At 44.0% G+C, this 14,900-nt stretch overlaps 1 protein-coding gene across 5 annotated transcripts in view; it reads right to left on the bottom strand.

Moving 5' to 3' along the window:
* Positions 1-14,900, bottom strand: part of PALM2AKAP2 (PALM2 and AKAP2 fusion) — a 467,268-nt gene that overhangs the window by 359,485 nt on the left and 92,883 nt on the right. The gene's annotated exons all lie outside the window — the stretch shown is intronic.

Here is a 14,900-nt window from a genome sequence, read left to right as displayed (position 1 = left end):
CAGGACTCTTTTTTGCCATGAGGTTTCATTTTTTCATCGAGCTCCAGATGGAGTGTAAGTATTATAGAAAGTAGGGATCATTTGTTTCCATGGTACTAGTTACCTGCTGGGTTTTTCAAACAGTGGATTTTTAACTTGGCATTTTCCCACTGTCCTCTCCCTGATTTTCCTATCACTGCTGACGGCACTACCAACCTTCTTGCCTCACAAGCCCGCAACCTTGGTGGCATCCTTGACTCCACTCTCTTGTTCACGCCACACATCCAATCTCTCACCAAAACCTGCCGGTCTAACCTCCACAACATCCAAACATCCTCTCCATCCAAACCACTACGTTGCTAGTTCAATCTCTCATCCTATCCCGAATGGATCACTTCATCGGCCTCCTTTCTGATCTCCCATCCTCCTGTCTCTCCCCACTGGAGTCTATACTTCACTTGGCTGCCTGGATTACGTTTCTACAGAAATGCTCTGGGCATGTCTGGCTTTCTGCCCCTCTGCCTTCAAACATGCCCATGTCTCCCCCATCCTAAAAAAACCCCTCTCTTGACCCCACTGCCCCTTCCAGTTATCACCTTATCTCCCTCCTACCCTTCCTTTCCAAACTCCTAGAACGAGTCATCTACACTTGCTGCCTTGAATTCCTCAACTCCAACTCACCCCTAGACCCCCTCCAATCTGGCTTCCATCCCCTACACTCCACCAAAACTGCCCTCTCAAAGGTCACCAATGACCTCCTTCTTACCAAAATCCAATGGCTTCTACTCTATCATAATCCTCCTCGACCCCTCAGCTGCCTTTAACACTGTGGACGATCCCCTTCTCCTCAACACGTTATCCAACCTTGGCTTCACAGACTCCGTCCTTTCCTGGTTCTCCTCTTACCTCTTTGGCCATTCATTGTCAGTCTCCTTCGTGGGCTCCTCCTCCTCTCCCATCCCCTTACTGCAAGGGTTCCTCAAGGGTCAGTTCTTGGGCCCCTTCTGTTTTTCATCTATATTCACTCCCTTAGTGAACTCATTCGCTCCCATGGCTTCAACTATCATCTCTAGACAGATGACACCCAACTCTACATCTCCTCCCCTCTTCTCTCTCCCTCCCTCCAGGCTCACATCACCTCCTGCCTTCAAGACATCTCCACCTGGAAGTCTGCCCGCCACCTATAACTCAACATGTCCAAGACCGAGCTCCTTATGTTCCCTCCCAAACCCTGTCCTCTCCCTGACTTTCCCATCACTGTGGACGGCACTACCATTCTTCCCGTCTCACAAGCCCGCAAGCTTGATGTCTCTCATTCACCCCACAAATCCAATCCGTCACCAAAACCTGCCGGTCCCATCGCCACGACGTCGCCAAGATCCACCCGTTCCTCTCCACCCAAACCACTACCTTGTTGGTCCAATCTCTCATCCTAACCCGACTGGATTACTGCATCAGCATCCTGTCTGATCTCCCATCCTCCTGTCTCTCCCCACTTCAGTCTATACTTCACTCTGCTGCCCAGATTATCCTTCTACAGAAATGCTTCGCATGAAGCAAAAACTCCTCACTATTGGCTTCAAAGCTCTCCACCACCTTGCCCCCTCCTACCTCAACTCCCTTATCTTCTCCTACACCCCACCCCGCTCCTGTCACTAACCTCCTCATGGTGCCTCGATCTCACCTGGGCCGCCATCGACCCCTGGCCCACGTCCTACCTCTAGCCTGGAACGCCCTCCCCCCACACATTGGCCAAACTAGCTCCCTTCCTCCCTTCAAAGCCTTGAGAGCTCAACTCCTCCAGGAGGCCTTCCCAGACTGAGCCCCTGCCTTTCCTCTGGGAAACATCCAGGTAAACCGCAGAGAGGAGCCAGGGAACCCTTTCCTTCTGCTTCCCCCTGCCCTAGCCTGGAAGACAAAGAAAGTGGATTATGGAAGCCGTGGGGAGGACTCCCAGATATCGGGGAGTGCACAAGCGAAGCCCGCCTCCATCTCTCCAGTGGTATCGGTTTGGGCTTCACCTGATCCAAGGCCTTATTGGCCAGTAACCGTATACTGGACTCCCAGACAGGTAGAGCACAGATCCTTCCTCAGACACAGAGGCTTAAGTAACCATTATGGAAGGGAATACGGAAATGCATTAGGGCCTCTGGGTGAGGGTTGTCAATGGGCATTAGTTGACATGTGAATAGCTGTCTCCCCCTCTAGTCTGTAAGCATGTGTGCACAGGGAACGTGTCCAACTCTATTCTATTGCACTTTTCCAAGTTCTTAGTACAAAGCTCTGTACAAAGTAAGCGCTGAATAAATACAATTGAGTGACTGCTACACAGTAAGTTCAATTCTGGGTCCCTTTCTATTATATTCTTTACAATGGAACTAACAATGTGTGGTGAAGAAAAGAGCCACCCTTTCCTCTCCAACCAAACCGCTACCTTGATGGTTCAATCTCTCATCCTATCCCGACTGGATTACTTCATTGGCCTCCTTTCTGATCCTCCATCCTCCTGTCTCTCCCCACTTCAGTCTATACTTCACTCTGCTACCCGGATAATCTTTGTACAGAAACACTCTGGGCATGTCATTCCCTCCTCAAAAATCTCCAGTGGTTGCCTGTCAACCTACAAATCAAGCAAAAACTCCTCATTCTCGGCTTCAAGGCTCTCCATCACCTCACCCCCTCCTACCTCACACCTCCCTTCACTCCTTCTACAGCCCAGCCAGCACCCTCCGCTCCTCTGCTGCTAACTTCCAAACTAGCTCTCTTCCTCCCTTCAAAGCCCTACTGACAGCTCACCTCCTCCAGGAAGTCTTTCCAGACTGAGCTCCCTTCTTCCTCTCCTCCTTCTGCCCTACCGCCTTTCCCTCCCCCCTGCACTAGTATATTTGTAAGTATTTATTACTCTATATATTTTACTTGTACATGTTTACTACTCTATTCTATTAATGATGTACATATAGCTATAATTCTATTTATTCTGACGGTGTTGACACCTGTCTATTTGTTTTGTTGTCTGTCTCCACCTTCTAATCTCCTAATCTTCTCACTGTGCCTCGTTCGCGCCTGTCCTGCCGTCGACCCCCGGCCCACGTCATCCCCCTGGCCTGGAATGCCCTCCCTCCGCACATCCACCAAGCTAGCTCTCTTCCTCCCTTCAAAGCCCTACTGAGAGCTCACCTCTGCCAGGAGGCCTTCCCAGACTGAGCCCCCTCCTTCCTCTTCCCCTCCTCCCCCTCCCCATCCCCCCTGCCTTACCTCCTTCCCCTCCCCACAGCACCTGTATATATGTATATATGTTTGTATGTATTTATTACTCTATTTTATTTGTATATATTTATTCTATTTATTTTATTTTGTTAATATGTTTTGTTTTGTTGTCTGTCTCCCCCTTCTAGACTGTGAGCCCGCTGTTGGGTAGGGACCATCTCTATATGTTGCCAACTTGTACTTCCCAAGCACTTAGTACAGTGCTCTGCACACAGTAAGAGCTCAATAAATACAATTGAATGAATGAATGAATACTATGTGCTAAGTAATGTACTAAGCACTGGAGTAGAAACAAGATAATCAGGTTGGACTCAGTCCCTGTCCCACATGGGGCTCACAGTCTAAGCAGGAGGGAGAAAAGGTAATAAAACCCCATTTTACAGATGAGGAAACTGATGCCCAGAGAAGTGAAGTGATTTGCCCAAGGTCACACAGCAGGCAAGTGGCAAAGCTGGGATTAGAACTCAGGTCCTCTGACTTCCAGGCCCATGCTCTTTCCATTTGGACTTGCTGCTTCTCATCAGAGCAGTTCATTTTTTTGGTCCCAAAGCAGTCCAGATATGTATTACTAAGAGTCTAGAGGGGGGAGACAGACAGTGATATAAATAAATACAATATGGATATGCACATGAGTGCTGTGGGGCTGAGGGAAGGGTGAATAAAGGGATCAAATCCAAGTGGAAGTGTGACACAGAAAGGAGTGGGAGAAGAGGAAATGAGGGCTTAGTCAGGAGAGACCTCGTGGAAGAGATGTGCCTTCAATGAGGCTTTGAAGGTGGGGAGAGTAATTCTCTGTTTCATATGAAGAGGGAGGGCATTACAGGCCAGAGAAAGGACATGGGCAAGAGGTCGAGGGCAAGATAGACGAGATTGAGGTACGGTGAGTAGGCTGGCATTAGAGGAGTGCAGTATGCAGGCTGGATTGTAGTAGGAAAGCAGTGAGGTAAGGTAGGAGGGGTCAAGGTGATTGAGAGCTTTAAGGCTGATGGTAAGGAGTTTCTTTTTGATGCATAGTTGGATGGACAGCCACTGGAGGTTCTTGGAGAGTGGGGAAACATGGGCTGAATGATTTTATAGAAAAATGATACAGGCAGCAGAGTGAAGTATGGACTGGAGTGGGGAGAGACAGGAGGCAGGAAGGTCAGCAGGATTGCTGATACAGAAATCGAGACGGGGTAGGGTAAGTGCTTGGATTAACATGGTAGCAGTTTGGATGGAGGGGAAAGGGTGGATTTTAGCTGTGTTGTGAAGGTTAACTGATAGAATTTAGTGGCAGACTAAATATAGGTGTTGAATGAAAGAGATGAGTCGAGGATAACGCCAAGGTTATGTGCTTGTGAGACAGGATGGATGGTAATAATAATAACGATGGTATTTGTTAAGCACTTACTATGTGCAAAGCACTGTTCTAAGAGCTGGGGGATACAAGGTAATCAGGTTGTCCCAAGTGGGGCTCACAATCTTAATCCCCATTTTACAGATGAGGAAACTGAGGCACAGAGAAGTTAAGTGACTTGCCCAAAGTCACACAGCAGACAATTGGAGGAGCCGGAATTTGAACCCATGATCTCTGACTCCAAAGCCCGTGCTCTTTCCACTGAGCCACGCTGCTTCTCAGTGGTAGTGCTGTCTACATTGACGGGAAAACCATGGGAAGAATAGGGTTTGGGTGGGAGGATAAGGAGTTGTGTTTTGGAAGTCTTAGTTTGAGGTAGCAGGGGGACATCCAAGTAGAGATGTCTTGAAGGCAGGAGGAAATGCGAGACTGCAGGGAGGGAGAGAGATCATTCATTCATTCAATCGTATTTATTGAGCGCTTACTGTGTGCAGGGCACTATACTAAGCACTTGGGAAGTACAAGCTGGCCACATATAGAGACGGTCCCTACCCAACAGCGGGCTCACAGTCTAGAAGTGGGAGACAGACAACAAAACAAAACATATTAACAAAATAAAATAAATAGAATAGTAAATATGTACAAGTAAAATAAATAGAGTAATAAATATGTACAAACATATATACAGGTGCTGTGGGGAGGGGAAGGAGGTAGGGCGGGGGAGATGGGGAGGGGGAGAAGGGGAAGGGAAAGGAGGGGGCTCAGTCTGGGATCTGGACTGGAGATACAGATTTGGGCATCATCTGCCTAGAGGTGGTAGTTAAAACCATGGGAGTGAATGTAGGGGAGTGGATGTAGATGGAGAATAGAAGGGGACCCAGAGCTGAACCTTGTGGGACTCCCACAGTTAAGGGGTGGAAGGCAGAGAAGGAGTCTGAGAAAGAGACCGAGAATGATTTTAGCTAGAGTTCTTGCTGGGTTGAAGTTAAAGTGTTTTTTATTTCTAAATTATAATATAGAATAAGGAAATCTCTGCAACCTAAGAAATCTTAGATTATGATGGGTAATTCCAGGTCTCTAGGGTTCATTCATTCAATTGTATTTATTGAGCGTTTACTGTGTTCACAGCACTGTACAACAATAAACATACACATTTCCTGCCCACAACGAGTTTACAGTCTAGAGTTGCCTTTTTTGAAATTCCCATCCCTTTCTAGTTTCCCCATGCCGAATCTCTTTTTTGTCATCAGGGAGAACTGAACATCTCCACTGATGACAGTACAAATATTTTCCTGGAACTCCACTGATACATATATGTGTATTGGGTTATTTTTTTCAGTCTCAGGAGGAGGGTCATTAGCTCACTGTGGGCAAGCAACATGTCTACCTACTCTGTTTTGTGATATGCTCCCAGGACCTTAGTACAGCATGGCCTAGTGGATAGAGCACTGGCCTGGGAGTCACAAGGTCAAGGGTTCTAATCCCAGCTCCTCCACTTGTCTGCTGTGTGACCTTGGGTAATCACTTCACTACTCTGCACCTCAGTTACCTCATCTGTAAAATGGGGATCGAGACTGTGAGCCCCACCTGAGATCATCCAACCTGATGATCTTTTATCTACCCCAGTGCTTAGTACGGTGCTTGGCACATAGTGAGCACTTTAAAAATACCATCATCATTATTATTATTATTATTACAGTGCTCTGCACACAGTAAGTGCTCAATAGATACCACTGATGGATTGAATGCTTGATTATATAGGTAGCCTTTTTGGACTGCTGTTGAGATGCATTCCTCTTCATTTTATTATTAGCCCTGCCAACGGTCCATCAGGAATTAGGAGACCTGGATCTTATTCCTGACTCTGAAAGTAGGGGAATGTCTGCTAGGGTTATCCCACCAGTGGGGAAGGTTTTTCACTGGAGAAACACATAGGGTATTCTATGAGGTGAATAGACCCAGCAAGGATCCTGAAAAATAGTTGGCACAGCATTGGCACTATACTGTAGTCAGTTGGACTGTAAATGGGTCCTGAAAAAAAAATTGGCTGCATTTCCCTATGTGCTTCACTCCTGTCGGCCTGTTCTTTGCACTCTGTGCTCCAGTGGGACCATGCTTGACAGGAAAAAGTGAGGAGCATTTTACAAACCACTACCCCTAAAATCCATTCCCTCATGCATGAATTTACAGGGCCTAGTCTCATTCATCATTGGCCATAAGAGACTCCATCATCAACATTATTATTACTGACATTTATTAAGTGTTTACAATGGGCCAAGCCCTATGCTCAACTCTAGGTCAATGCAAGAAAACCAACTAAAACCCTCTGGGAGATTACAGTCTAGGTCAGGGAGGTTAGACACGTTATAACTGTAATTTAAACATTGAAAACAAGATAAAATTAAACCATTAAAAACATCACTCGTAAAATATGCAAATTCATAAATAGGGGTATTTGTTCAGCGCTTACTCTCTGCCAATCACTGTACTAAGCGCTGAGTTAATCAAGTGGGACACAGTCCCTGTCCCTTATAGCATTCACAGTCTAAGTAGGAGGGAGAACAGGGGTTGAACCCCCATTTTACAGATGAGGAAACTGCAGTCGAACAGTACTTGGAGGGACAATCCATGCATATCTTACCACTCTGGCCCAATTGCCTGGTTGCAAACTGCTGCAATGTTCTTAGAATTCTGAAATTTAGGTCAGGACCTTTCACCCCTGTGGTGTTCAGGATCAGGAGGGAGGCTGCCCCAAACACTAAGCAGAAACCCGAATCCCTGCACATGGGGTCTCTGGGTCATTTGATTGTGAACTTCTGCCCAACCACCAACCCTGTGGGGACTAAGGCTTCACCCTCATGTTGTTCAGAAGGAAGCAGCATGGCCCAGTGGAAAGAGCACAGACCTGAGAGTAAGAGGAACTGGGTTCTAATCCTGGCTCTGTCACTTGCCTGCTGGTGACCTTGGGCAAGTCACTTACCTTCTCTGAGCCTCAATCTCCTCATCAGTAAAATAGGGATTCAATCCTTCTCTCTCCTACTGTCTCCTACTTAGACTGTAAGGTTATTATGAGCAGGGAATGTGTTATACTGTACTCTCTCAAGTGCTTAATTGTGAGCCTTATGTGGGACAGGGATTGTGTCCAACCTAATTTGCTTGTATCCACCCCAGCGCTTAATTCGGTGCCTGGCCGATAGTAAGTGTTTAACAAATACCACAATTAGTATTACTATTATTATTGTTCTGCACACAGTAAGCACTTAATAAATTTGATTGATTGATTGATTAGACCAAAAACCACAAGTCAGATAGGGATTGTGTGCAACCTGATTATCTTATATCTACCCCCAGCACTTAGAACAGTGCTTGGCACATGGAAAGCACTTAATACATACCACTATTATTATTAATTATTAGGAGGGAAGCTGCTTCAGATATCAGGCAGGCTCCTGTGGAACCCAGAGTGCCAGTGGTATGGGAAGCATAATGATGTAATGGATAGAGCACGCACCTGGGAGTCAGAAAGTCACGGGTTCTAATCCCAGCTCTGCCACTTGTCTCCTGAATGACCTTGGGCAAGTCATTTCACTTCTATGGGCCTCAGTTACCTCATCTGTAAAATGGGGATTGAGACCATGAGCCCCACGTGGGACAGGGACTGTGTCCAACCTCATTTGCTTGTATTCACCCCAGTGCTTAGTTCAGTGTCTGCCACATAGTAAGGGTTGAACAAATACCACAATTATCATTACTATTATTATCATTATTGTTCTGCAATAATTCCCCCATGGGAGTCAATGCACAATTTTTCTTCCTACTTAAGACTGGTAGCTCGATATGGGACAGGTACTGTGACCAACCTGATTATCTTGTAGTGCTCAGTACAGCACTTGGCACATACTGTATGCTTAACAGATACTCACCATTAGTATTATTGCCTTGTCTTTCCTCTATGGAATGAGCCAAAGTTTATCACAATGACATATTTCAAAGCAAATCAATTTCACTAACATTGAAAGTGTGAGAGGTGATTAATTTTCAGTTTATCTCTACCACCAGTCTTATTCTCCAGAAGCTGTATTTTCAACACAGCTCAAAACCCAAGTTCCTTTGAATAAATCTATAGTTGTGCAGGGAAAGTTGCAGGTCTCGTGGTCAAGAGAGATTCGTCGATGTGATAGCTCAGGGATGGTGAGAGGTGAGTAAATTCCTGTTGGCATTCGTGACAAAGGATTAAAATGCTTCTGTTTGGCAAGTTGGGGAAGTGACATCCCTGGGAATTGATAGTCTCACACCATCCAACCAGTAGTGCTTCTATTGGACGAATTCACCACCACCAGTTCAAGCTTGAACTAACTGCAGGGGGAAGAACTATGGCTCTATCCTCAAATAGGAGTCGGTCTTGCTTCTCTCAACAACATTGGTCTCATCTGCTACTACAACAGAACCACAACCATATAGATGACAACAATTAGTTTCTAAGAGACTTGCCACCCCTTCCATCGGGAGACTGGCATAAATCATCTTACTTCCAGTTGGGAACTGTAAGGAGGTCTCTCTGGCTTCCAAAGAAAGCATTCTGTCACTGAATTACAGGAACTGTTATGCTAACTTGGGCCAAGACAAACTGAGCTGCAGTCTTGTAATAAGGAAGAGAAAACAGCCTTTCCAATGTAATGGCAAAAGGAGGAGGGAAAAGGAAGTGAGGTTTATAGGTTTGTATTTCCAGTTCTATATGTCGGCTGAGGGAATTATACATTTTAGGGGCAGAATTTGGAACAGTTTGAGGATTTCACACATACAGTGTGAGCGAGAAAAGTCTAAATATGGTAATCCCATTATTAAAAATGATTAAATTAGAAGATGAGCATTTATTTTGTAAAAATGAGAACCCTTTAATAATTCGCTATTAATAAATAAATAAAAGGGTAGCCTGTGTTTAAATATTTATAGGAAGTATCAAATTCAAGAAAAGGGTATAAAAGTGGATATACAAATATTGTTTCTCTGTTCTAGTTTTTTAGCTTTTAATGAGAAAAAAATTCATTTTAAGTGTGTGGCGGCGAGAGGTGGGGGTGGGGGGTGGGGAACCAGTGTGCATAGATGAGATTTCAAAGCCGCTTCCAGGAAAGTTTTCTTTTACAGATTTTTTTATCAAAATTACTTTTGGAAACTGCTTTTTAGAAACAAAACCCAGGTCAAAATCAATTAGTACTTATCAGATATGCTACATGATGATCATATATAGAAGTCCAAATACAGTCTATTTGTACAACCCTGACCTTATAAAATATGCTAAACAGTGATCATATATAAGAGTCTAAATGCCATCTAATTGCACAACTTCTGCCTAAAGGCAGGAAATTCCAGATTTTAGATCTGCTATTTTTATTTTAGTCCTCAAATACACAATACTCTAATAGATTTTTGTTTAACTTTAATAGGCACTTAAACAACATCATTGCAATTTTTCACTTACTGATACCCTGTTCTAGTCTAAACTGAAGTTCTTATTCCTCACAGCTATTCATTAAAGCTTTGGAACATCTTTCTTTTTGAAAGAGATGCCCAAGGTGTTAAGTGGAAAGAGAGTGTAGTCAATAGAGTGTAGAAAAACCTTAGTTTAGGAGTGATTAGATTGGATACATTCCCTGTGTCTCATGGGGTTCACAGTATTAAAACCCATTTTACAGATGAGGTAACTGAGGCACAGAGAATTTAAGTGACTTGCCCAAGATCACCCAGCAGACTAGTGGTGGAGTTGGAATTAGAACCCACGACCTTCTGATTCCCAGGTCTGTGCTCAATCCTATAGGGCATGATGTTAATCTCTTCCTCTAGATGGTAAACTTCTTGTGGGCAGGGATTGTGTCTACTAATTCTGTTATAATGTATTCTCCCAAGAGCTTAGAATGGTGCTCTGCACACAGTGAGTGCTCAAGAAATACCACTGATTGATAGAGAACAGAGGAGTAACACTTCTTTTTTGAGTACTACTTTTGTGCTTACTTGGTCACAAGAGTATTTAGACACATAACTAACTTTGGGGTTCCAAGATGAGATTTCTGTACTCATGCAGCAGAACATAGGTAAATGATCCATGAGTGATGGTGGTAGATGTTATCCCAAATTTGTGGGAAAGCTGGTCTCTTTCCCAGTCCCAGCATGCAGGTCAACATTTGTCCCCTATCCCAGTAAATCCCAGGAGGGAAGACTAATAATAATAATAATAAAATAACAGTGGTATTTGTTAAGCACTTGCTATGTGCTAGATACTGTACTAAGCACTGGGGTGGATACAAGCAAATCAGCCTGGTCACAATCCATGTCCCATGTGGGGCTCACAGTCTCAATCCTCGTTTTACAGATGAGGTAACTGAGGCCAAGAGAAGTGAAGTGACTTGCCCAAGGTCACACAGCAGATAAATGGTGGAGCTGGGATTAGAACCCATAGCCTTCTGACTCCAGGCCCATGCTCTATCCACTACAATGTTGTATCTCAACTGAAAACTGGGACTCATTTGCTGTGGGTAGCTGAGTGGCTCTTTATGAGCAAAAGCTTCAAAAGGAAGAAGAGAAGAGGAGGAAAAAGAAAAAAATAGCCCCAGGCACCGCAAACATCACACATGGCAACATAGCAAGGGACAGCTGAAAGTTTCCCAGATGAAAGGAATTGCGACTTCAATAGTGATGGGGATAGGATGACATGAACAAATCTCTTTAATTCTGAAATGGCTATTTATATCACTCTGGAGCAACCTTAGAATTTAGATAAACTTTTCAAGGTATCTACATTTGTTTTGAAGTTGGAAGAGTTCAGGCCTGTTCAATACCAGGTTTTCCCAGCTAGTTGATGAGAAAAGCTTGTGATACTGAGCCAAAAGACTTAGTAGATGCATTGCTTCTATTATTTCTCCCTTGCTATAAAATCTCTCACTTTGATGAAGGAGAAAATCAAACTGGGGTGAAATGATTTGCCTCTAGCATGCACTTAAATGTTGTTTTTGCCAAATGGACCAATATGGTAGAATTAGAACCCATAACCTTCTGGCTCCCGGGGTTTAATATTTCTGCACTGATCCTCACTTTCCCTCCATATATTTGCCATTTCTAATGTGGAGAAACTAAGGTATAGAGTGGTTTGATGGCTTTTCTGTAGTGATAAGTGGAAGTAGATAAAGAATGCAGGCCTGCTGATTGTTTTTCTTCCTCCATGCTCAATTTCGTTTCTTCAGTCTTGTGATCCCAACTTCAATAGGTTAGTTTTTGATTCCCACTGAATTATAATTGTTAGTATTGAATTTGTATTCAGAAAGTTATCTCATTGCAGTGCATGAATAACTCTGACTTACAGCAGAGTGCTACTTGTTTACTAACATAATGTTCTAATGTGATTCTCAGGTTGAACTGTGACTCAGATATCCACAGCAGGCTCTCTACAGTCTTTTGTAAATGTGATATTGAACTGTGTGTTTGATTTATATTTTGAATGCCCAGTTCTTTGGCATATGTAGCACTTCCTCTGTTTTGGTTATTGATTCCTATGGCAGAAGTATAAGTACATTGTACAATGGCATATGAAGCAAATGAGAAGCAGCAAAGTCTGCTTAGGATAGGGTAAGGAAAATGCCTTTACTGGTCAGACCGATGGTTCTTCCAGGCCCATATTCTAGAATTAACCGTGGCAACTTTCATCACTAAATAAATTATATCTTTGCGAATGTGCATCTAACCTTCAGGTACAAAGTTGAAGCTACTAATGGTGAGATTGTTCTCAGTGTGTGTGATTGTGGCTGACAAGACCAATGTAGGATTGATAATCCCTTCCAGCAGCAATATTAGTACTAATAATAATAATAACAATTGTGGTATTTGTTAAGTGCTTACTGTGTGCCAGGCACTGTAATAAGCACTGGGGTGGATACAAGCAAATTGGGTTGGACATAGTCCCTGTCCCGTATGGGGCTCACAGTCTCAATCCTCATTTTACAGAAGAGGTAACTGAGGCACAGAGAAGTGAAGTGACTTGCCCAAAGTCACACAGCAGACAGTGCTCTGCACACAGTAAGCACTCAATAAATACTATTGAATGAAGTGGAAGAGCTGGAATTAGAACTCATGACCTTCTGTCTCAGACCCAGGCTCTAGCCCCTGTGCCATGCTGCTTCTCAGCAGTAGTAGTATTTATTTATTGAGCGAATACATAGAGCAGATGATTACCATTGGCACTTGGGAAGTACAGAATAAAGAAGTGACACATTCCCTGCCTACAAAGAGTGTACAAAGAGTGTCTCAGACCCATGCTCTAGCCCCTGTGCCATGCTGCTTCTCAGCAGTAGTAGTATTAATATTTATTGAGCGAATACATAGAGCAGATGATTACCATTGGCACTTGGGAAGTACAGAATAAAGAAGTGACACATTCCCTGCCTACAAAGAGTGTACATGCTAATGGGGGAGACAAACATAAAAATATTTGCAGAAGTAATCAAAATACATAATTGAGTGTATAATTGAATAGACATATGCACACGTTGCTATGAATGGGTATAAATAAGTTCATAATGCTAGAGTTGACTGATGGGTTTATTCGTCTTAGGATTCTGAGATATTAATTTGGAGGAGAGATTTTAGGAGAGCTTTGACTGTGGGAGGGAGTTACAAGGGGCATAGTGTGAACAAGGGGATGGGGTGAGAGAGCTGAGAGTAGGAACAACTAGAAGGTTGGCTTAGGAGGAGAAAAGAGGGCAAGTTGGCAAGGAGAACAGATAGGCAAGGTAGTGGGAGGTTGAGGAAAGCCTTGAAGCAAACTGTGAGGAGTTTTTGATTTATGTGGAGAGACAGGAAATCAGGAGAATATTTGGAGGAGAGACATGGGCCAAGGACGGCTTTACGAAGATCATCCCTGCAGCAGTGTGTAGTATAGACTGGAGGGAGGAAAGCCGGGGGTTGGAAGACCGGCAAGAAGGCCAAATGCAATTGTCTAGGTGAGGCAAGATCGGAGCTTGTACCAGGGTGGTAGCAGTTTGAAAGGAGAAGAAGGGGTGGATTTGGGAAATGTGAAAAAAAAGCCATCGGGATTTACCATTAGATTGAAATCTCATTGTGGGTAGGGAACGTATTTGTTATATTGTGCCCTCTCAATCACTTCGTACAGTGCTCTGCACACAGGAAGCGCTCAAGAAATACGACTGAGTGATCATCTGAAAGCAAAAGTTGAACGACAGAGAGAAGTCAAGGGTGACGTAGAGGTTTTGGGCTTCTGGGACAGGGAGGATAGTGACGTTGCTGTCTGAGATGGAAAAGTTAAGGTGAAGAGCAGGTTTAAAGGGAGAGATGAGGAGTTCTGTTTTAGACATTTTGAGTGTGTGGTGCCAGCGGGAAATCCAATGGAGCAGTCCTGGAGGCAAGAGGAGAGATGTGGGATTTTGCTCTTTTTCTCAACACTCATTACTGCCTTTTGATGTTGAAAAGGGTTCACAGGTGATGCTGGTGAAACTGTTCGAGAAGCTGGATGTGTCTTTTGCAGTAAGTCCAGGTCTCAGCCATATGGGAGGTTGGACAACACTACAGCAACTGTGGAATCTAGGACTTCAAAATCCCATCTTCAAGAACAAATGTGTGAGAGCTGACTGTTGAACCTATTAGGATATCTCACTTGTCCCAACTGCCAGCAAGATTCTAGCAAGAAATCTTCTGGAAAGGATGCCGAAAAGTAGAGTTACCTGGGTGGTACATGAATCAGATCGAAATGAAACAGGCATAATCTTCCTAGCACAACAGCTTTTGGAATCTATCCATCAATCAATCATATTGAGTACCCACTGTGTGTGGAGCACTGTACTAAGTGCTTGGGAGAATACAATATAGCAGTATGACAGACACATTCCCAGTGGTACATATGTATGAAGACATGTGGGGGATTATGAATAGCTATACAGAATCAGCAGAGCACTACGCACTGTCAATAAACCTGAAGAAAACCAAGGTTATGTACCAATCTGCACTCAATAAACTCTACACACAACCATCGATTTTCATCAGCTACCTGAAACTTAATGCTGCCTCTGAAGTTTGCTTCCTAGGCAGCACGCTATCCACGGATCAACAGAAAAGTAGAACCTCAAATAAAAAAGAAAACATACCATACACAGTAACAAAAGGCAAAATAAGATACCCAACACCATTATCTTCTTTGTCCCAGGAACCCAAAATCATCATCATCATCAGACCGTGGCCTAGTCCCTGCCCCACATGGGGCTCACGATCTAAGTAGGAGGGAGAACAGGTACTGAATCTCCACTTTACCAAAGAGGAA

The sequence above is a fragment of the Tachyglossus aculeatus genome, chromosome X3 (assembly GCF_015852505.1).
Source record: "Tachyglossus aculeatus isolate mTacAcu1 chromosome X3, mTacAcu1.pri, whole genome shotgun sequence".
NCBI lineage: Eukaryota > Metazoa > Chordata > Mammalia > Monotremata > Tachyglossidae > Tachyglossus > Tachyglossus aculeatus.
Note: the sequence above shows the minus strand (reverse complement) of the source record. Positions and strands in the feature narration are given on the sequence as shown.